Source organism: Candoia aspera, chromosome 1, assembly GCF_035149785.1.
Source record: "Candoia aspera isolate rCanAsp1 chromosome 1, rCanAsp1.hap2, whole genome shotgun sequence".
Taxonomy (NCBI): domain Eukaryota; kingdom Metazoa; phylum Chordata; class Lepidosauria; order Squamata; family Boidae; genus Candoia; species Candoia aspera.
In genome coordinates this window covers 281,222,762-281,230,711 of record NC_086153.1, presented here as the reverse complement: position 1 = coordinate 281,230,711, position 7,950 = coordinate 281,222,762, and the positions used below count along the sequence as shown (strand labels likewise).

Sequence of the window (7,950 nt, the reverse complement as noted above, 5' to 3'; positions counted from 1 at the left end):
TCCAAGAACAGAAATCCATTCCTATCCATGATAATGCCGAAATTACAAAACATGCATTGTGACATCATGCTGCAAGTTCTCCCCTTTGGTACTTGAATTGCAATGTCACTCAAAATACATAATGGGTAGAGTTTCCATCATGGCTGCACATCACTTATCCCCTTCTTCACATGTCTATGTACCCGAGCCAAAAATAAGTAGTGGGGCCTCGGAAACAGTCCAAGGATAAAATGCTGTCACTAACTCTGCATGGAAACTGTCTATCCAATATTCTGACATCTGAGGTAGTCAATTACTGCCCTGTTTAGCAACCTGTCAAACTTATGACAGTGCTGAAAAAGTAGTTTTATGACTGGTCCTCACACTTACAATGGTTGCAGTGTCCCACAGTCATGTGATTGCCATTTGCAAGCTTCACAGCCAGCTTCTGACAGGCAAAGTCAATGGGAAAGCCAGCAGGAAATCACAAGTCATGGTCTATGATGTTGCACTTAACAACCACAGGTGGTTTACTTAACAACCACAATGGAAGTGATGTTGTATGTCAGGTGCTATGTTTCACTTAACGACCATGGATAGAGGTTATGGTCGTTAAGTGAGGATTACCTGTACTTTTCATAAGTATAAATCTTGTCTGCAAAGTGGGATTTCATTTTTCATTTGCCTTTACCCCAGAATATCTGTCATCTTTTTACAGATATTTGCTAACTTTCTAGGCAGACAAGTACTTGAATTACTTCTTCATTTCTGTGAGAATTCTCCCATATTTTTAAAGAAATACATAGATTTCATTTTAGCAATTGGCTAGAAATAATTAACAAAACAATTAGCAAAGAAATAAACAATTAACAAACAGGTACTTGCAGATGGTATGGCTGAACTCATGAAGTGCCACCTGACTGGAAGAGGGCAAAGGTTAAAAAAAGGATAAAAGGAGGATCTAGGAAACTATAGCCCAGGTAGCCTGACATCAAAACCTTAAGAAGATCTCACAGCAGATCATGAAGAGATTAGTCTATAAGCACTTTGAAAATGATGTGGTTATCAGAAGTCAGCATGAATTTGTCAAGAACACATCATGCCAATCTAACCTTTATCTCATTTTTTGATCAGGTAACTGGTTTAGTAGCTTGTGGGAAAGCTATTGAGAGCTTTTAGCTTGATTTCCAGAAAGTGTTTAACGAAGTACCCCATGACATTCTGATTAGCAAGCTAAGTAAGTTTGGACTGACAAACTATAGTTAAGTAGATAGGTATCTGTCTTGAAAACTACACTGAGGAGTGCTCCTCTTGTGCCATCCCAGTTTGGTAAGGAGTCACTGAAAGATTTCCTAGAGTTTTTTTCTAACAACCTAGAAAACAAAAATGAAATCCAAAATGAATTTGATTTTTTTATTTTAATCAGTTCAATCGTGTCAGATTCTCAGAGACTGCCTGGACAAATCCCTGCAGTTTTCTTGGCAAGATTTTTGGAAGTGGTTTGCCACTGCCTTCTTTCTAGGGCTGAGAGGAGTAACTGGCCCAAGGTCACCCAGTTGGCATGAATTTGATAAATTAGGGAAAATAATAAAAATGAAATTTAATTTAGAGAAATGCAAAGTTCTTCACTAAAAAAACAAAAATTAAATATACAAGGGTAGAATGAGGACTACCCAAATCGACAACAGCACTTGTTTAAAAAAAACCCTTGGAATAGCAGATGATTATAAACTAAATATGACTCGGCCATGTGATGTGGCTGCAGAAAAGACAAAATGCTATTTTAGGGTGTGATCACAGAAGCTTAGTTTCCAAATCACAGGAATTAATCACTGAAGTTTACTTTGTCTTGGTCAGATACAAAAACTACTCTGTCCCGCTCTGCTAACAGGGAAACTGGAACAGGGGAGGGGAATTTGTTTGATTGTTTGACTGATTTATAAGACTGCCCAACTCAACCAGTGTGACTCTGGGTGGCGCATAGCATAAAAGAAAAAATCAAAGAAAAAAAGCTGCATAACAATAAATAATACAACATTTAAATTTTTGTTGTTTATTCGTTCAGTCGCTTCCAACTCTTCGTGGCTTCATGGACCAGCCCACCAAATATAAAATGGCAACCAAGCACATAACAAAGCCATCATAGGGGTGGTCCGGAGATCAGAAACCAAATCCTACGAAGAGTAATTGGAGGAGCTGGGCATATTCAGATTGGATAAATCCGATGGGAGTCATGATAGCACTCATCAAATATTTCAAAAGGTATCACAAAGAAAATCAGGACTTTTTCCTCTATCTCACTCAAAGCGCTGGATATGGAATAATGAATTTAAGTTACTGGAAGTCAGATTCTGATTAAATGTTGGGAAAAAAAGTCCTAACAGAGCAGTTTTACAGTGGAACAGATTACACAGAGAAATGGTGAGTTCCCTTTCACTGGATATATTCAGGTGTAGGTCAGGCAGCTGTCTGCCTGGGATGCTTTAATCTGGATTCTTGCAGGGACAGGGGGTTGGACCCAATGGCCTAAAAGGCCCCTTCCAACTCCATTATTCTAAGGAAAACCAACAGACCCTTCTCAGACCTCCAGATACAAACCAAAACTCTCACAATTCCCAACCCATGTTGCTAATAAGAGATGCAGTTCTACTCATCTGGAATGACTGAATAAAGGAAGGTTGCAGCTTAAGCTTTTTTGGACTTCCCCTGATGTATGAATCTAGTCACTTGTGCTTTAGTCACCTTGCGTGTGGACTATTGCAATGAACTTTATAAGGGGCTGCCCCTTGAAGACCACTCAAAAGCTGCAGCTGGTCCAGAATGCAGCAATGTAGGAGTTGGGCATGCCTCACTATGCCTATGTAACACCTCTGCTGGGCAAACTGAACTGGTTATCAGTAAGCTTCTGGGTGCAATTCAAGCTGCTGGATATTACTTACAAAGCTATTCATGGCATAGCACCTGGTTTCCTTAGGGGCTGTGTCTCTCCCATTGTTCCTGCCTGTCCAATAAGATCTGGGGCACCCCATCTTTAAAGCACTGCCGTCTAATGGGAGCCAGGAGGCATGTCTTCTCTGTTGTGGTGCTTGTTCTCTGGAACAATATCTCCCCAGAGGGTCAAATTGCCTTAACTATGCTGTCCTTCAAACAGGCCATGAAGACCTGGCTTTTTCCCCAGTCTGTAGGTTAGTGGGGGATGTGTCCACTTGAATGACATATTAATGTGCTAGAGTATGTTGGTTCCCTGGTTATTGCCATTCTAAAATCAGTGTTATTGTACTGGGTTAACCTGTATGCCATCCAGAGTCATTGTGTGCTGAGCTGCCTTATAAATTTTACAAACAAGCAAACAAACAGGATGATGCTTCACTGGCAGACCATGTATACAGAATAACAGCCATATGTGGGCACTGAGAGAGATTTGCTTTCTGTAAAACAATCAGACTCAAAAAGTCATGAAGTGCAACGTATAGGAATTCAACTAGATGATTCTTATTCCTACAGGCATAGAGTTCAGAATAAGGCAGAGAGGGTCACTGTGTTGTGCTGAACTATATGATTTGCCAACAAGAAAAACCAGAGGAGCAAAAGTTGTTATTCTTAAACAACAGAGAAGTTGCTCAACAGGTCAACATTTACCTTTATGTGACTGGATTTATTGACCAGTTGAGCAGAATGACAATGTCACTCTGCTTTTTAAACAGCATCTTTGAGTAAAGAATGGTGACAGATTAAACCAGTGAACTGACCAATGTGTTGGCTTTTCTGACTGCTGATACTAGCATGGGAAACTGTAGACAAAGAGTCAAGGACACAGGTCTCTGATAGCTAAGGTTATTGCAAGAACAACAGAAGATGTTAAGAATTCCAGGGACTGTCCAATATAAAATCCAAACCCAATTTATAGTGAATTTGGGCTTTAATCTCTGGGTCTTTCTCTTGCTGGCCTACTGCCAGGGGCTTAAGCCTTCCTCTTCCTGCATCCCTTGTCATGGTAATGGGTTAGATTGGCTTCACGCTATTTGCCTCTAACCTTGCTAGAACTCCCAGAAAGGCTCTACTGATTGTCTGACAGCCTTCACTCTCACAGAGAGTTGTAAAATCCCTGCATCCTTCTGGAGCTGAACAGAATTTATTGGAAGAGGGTCAGCAGACTGTGGCTTTGTTTGTCACTTCAGAAATCCACTGCTGGTGAACATGCCTCATTGTGTGGCTCTAGGCAGTTTACAATGCAACAGCAGTAAAAAATAACATCCCATACAAAATTAAATGCAGCAATCAAACTATATTATATACCTGGATTGCTTATTATTTCCTCAAAGAATACAAAAAGAGCTAAAAATGGGTTATTTCACGGGAATCAAACAATGCAGCGCTGCCATGGAATTGCATAACCCACACCTAAGTAAGGCTTTGTCTCAAGGTATGGAAGTGTGGCTTTGTCTCAAAATGCTTTGATTCAACACCAGAAATCTATACACCGCTTTTTCACAATCTGGTGCCTTCCAAAGCTTCCATAATTCATTAAGTAGTATTTTAGTTTAACATATCTGCAGGGTGGTTTCTCTTTCTCATAGCTCTTTATGACTGAATGCTCATCCCCTTCAATCCAGTGCAGTTATTCTTGGAAGGAAGTCTGCTTAGATAAAATCAAGGAAGTATACCCAGATAGGAGCATTAATCCTTGCAACTGCTCAAGGATTAAGAACTTCCCTGGTGGGGAGGGGGGATCAGGATCTCTGCAGATGTAACTGGAGAGGCAGCCCAGGGAAGGCAGTCAGAATAGGACCTGGTAAAGCCAAGGCAGTTAATTTCTGGAGACGAAACATGTATCTCCCTTGCCAAGCACATGTATAATTATTAATTGACCGTGTCAACGGATGCTGATTCATTGTGCACCTCTGACAGCTGAGCTTGGTCCACTGTGGGAAAGAAAAGCCAACTCGCTCATTTCAAAAGAAAAATGAAAAACAGTAGATCCCCTCTTCTTCCAGTCATGGTCATTCTGAGAGAACTCAGTTCATGCTGCAAAGAAGTATTGTGGTAACCAGAGATGTGAAACTTTGTAAGCTTAGTGTGACACTGAATTCTAACTGTAACAAAATAGATATTGCTGCATTGCCAGTAAGATGACTGATTCATAATTATTTACCATTTCCTTTTAAAAAAAAAGAATTTTATTAAGTTTCAGAAAAAGATAAAAGATACAGAAAAACAAAAAACAACAAAAAGTGTGAAAACTCAAGACAATTTTTTTAAAATAGATTACAAAAAGTGACTTCCTATTGAAAGGATATACAACAATTTTCCATAATCAATCCCTTACTCTGTATTAAACCAAAATCCCATTATTTCTAAGTATAACGTATAAGTCTGTGTACTTATACTTGTATAAAGTATAAATCACCTAATCAACTTCCCCCCTAAAAATAACAATTACTTAATTATTCCCTTCCTACTACTATTCTATACATTCCTGTCTACTATAATAAAGATCAAAAATAAAAAAAACATATAAATTGTCTGCCATTATAATTAATAATACAACAAACATGAATTAATACTATTTTTTAAAGACCCTTAATAATCCCAATCACTAATGATAAATAAAATCCTCCAAAGCCAAAAGACCATCCAGATAGATATTCTCGGTCCCTTAACCCACTTCAAAATAGACCAAAGTATTTACATATCCCCATAATAAACACAGAGCTATTTTCTTAAAGGAATCAAACAGCCCAACTGCTCCCCTCACAAAACTTCTTCTCAAAAAATCTCCCATACTTAATAACCCCTTCTTTTCCATAATATTCCATCAGATGATCAAATTCGCTCATGTCTTGCAGCTCAATTTCTCCATTTAAGTTCTTCAATTCAGCATTGTCAATTTCATCGGGCATTTCAACAGAAGCCCCAATCTCACTCTTAGAAGAAAGATTTCCATCACTGTAAAATTCTTCAATTTCATCCTCAACATCCCCAACCAGATGGCACATTTTAGACCACATATTTTCCACAATGCTCTGAATGTCTTGCATAATAACTTGGCAGGAAACAGAAAAAATCTGCTTAATATCTCAATGGAAGTTGGAGAGCCTGACTGAGATCCTCCATGTCTCACACAGTAAATTATAGTGCCAGCAAAAGTAAAAGGTAATGGAAAGTTTACAAACTGAAGGCAAGATAACAGACAATTCCCAGAGAAAGTAGCGGCAGGAAAGTAAAAGTTCAGAACGGCAGATTCAACATGTAGGAAAATGCTAAAATCTTCAAAATTAGCACAAAAAAAAAAATGACAGGGAGGCGATAATATACGCTCAACCTTCCTTAGTATTGGATGGAAAGCAAAATTCAAAGCTTAAAAATGATTTTTTTAAAAAAAAATTAGTCACAAAAATAATGATGAGCACCGAGAGAGATCATTTCTCCTTAATGTAAAAAGTCTCTCTTAGGGTACAAATACTTAAAAAAAAAAAAGGGTGCTTTAGAAAGGGGGTGGCTGGACTTAATAACCCTTTAAGGCTGCAGCACAGCTTGGAAATGGTGATGTCCCAGCCTCCCAGTGAACTCTTACCCGTTGATTGCGAATGCTGTTTACGATCTCCTGGCTGCAATTCGCCGTCCAGAGGACAAATGGGCCAATTCTGAGCTTTTTCCTTAATCCAGTAAAATGCTCCTGGACTGCAGGAGAAACCAGCCTGACCCCGAAAAAACTGCCACAATGCCAGTTCTGCCCCTCGCAGGCACAGCTGTTCAGTCCACCATGTCCCCACCGGAAGTCCAGAATATTTACCATTTCCAAAGCCCATTGTCCCTGAGGAATAAGCATCTTATCCCCTTCTTCTGTTGCAGAAGTTAAACAGAACAGATCAAATAACTTATCTCTGTGGCAGATGTCAAACTAGAAAATATGAATATTGAATAGGTGTTGGCATTGAACAACTGAGCATGTCCACTATGTTTCATTTGTCAGAGACCCTGGAAACTGTTTTCTGCTGATTTTGCTGCCCAATTTTAGCAAAACAGTTAAGTGTTTAGAATATACTAGCTGGCTTTCCATATGCCAGATTAGGTAAAAATGGGGTGGAAACTCCATCACTGTCTTAGCAAGTGCGCAAAAGAGGCCATTGTGTTAAGTCATACTATGGTTTATATAAGCACAGCATATGATGTAAATACCTCAATCATATTATGTTAACTCCCATCTTTCATTAACTAAGCCCTAAGCTCTAGGGTGAAGCATCTTGTGTGAACACAGCCTCTATATTTTCAAGATTAGTTATCAATTAAAAGACAAAAACTGGGTTCAGATTTCGTTCTAAGCTGTAATTTTTAACCTCAGTTTGTTGAATGAACCATAGTGGCCAGATTCATGCATAATACTAAAACATAATGGCTGGGCTCACACATCCTAAGCCAAAAAGCAAACTACAGCAGCAGACCAAATTACATCTTAGTATGATGTGTGAACTTAGCCTCTGGATGTTTTCCCTTATCTAAAATGTTAAAGTGCAGACACATCGATCAACAATAAATATATGTTTTGTCAAGGCCACCGTCTTCCGATTTTAACACATGACTGTGAAAGCATGGCCATCAGAAAAGCTGAGTGAAGAAAATTTGATGCCCTTGAATTGTTGTGCTGGAAACAATTGTGGAGAACATCCAGAACTGCAGGAAGAACAAGCAATTCATTAATGGGTGAAATAAAACAAGACTGATCGCTGGAGGGACTAATAATGGAGCTAAATTGTTGGGGTAGGATGAGGTTGGAGCCCAGGAAGATGTATGTTGATGTGTGGGAGATTGTTCCGGCACCATGAGTTTCTATTGTGATTGTTGGGGGGGGGGGTGTTGCTGTTTTTATGGTCTTGTGAAACACCAAGGGTTGTGATTACAATATGAGTGGCTATATATGTCAAATAAATAAATAAATCTTAAATATTTTGGACACACAAAGACCCCAATGCT

General features: G+C 39.1%; 1 protein-coding gene across 1 annotated transcript in view; it reads left to right on the top strand.

The window, feature by feature from the left end:
• The window catches only part of SPINT1 (serine peptidase inhibitor, Kunitz type 1), a 472,802-nt gene that overhangs the window by 97,527 nt on the left and 367,325 nt on the right, over positions 1-7,950 (top strand). The gene's annotated exons all lie outside the window — the stretch shown is intronic.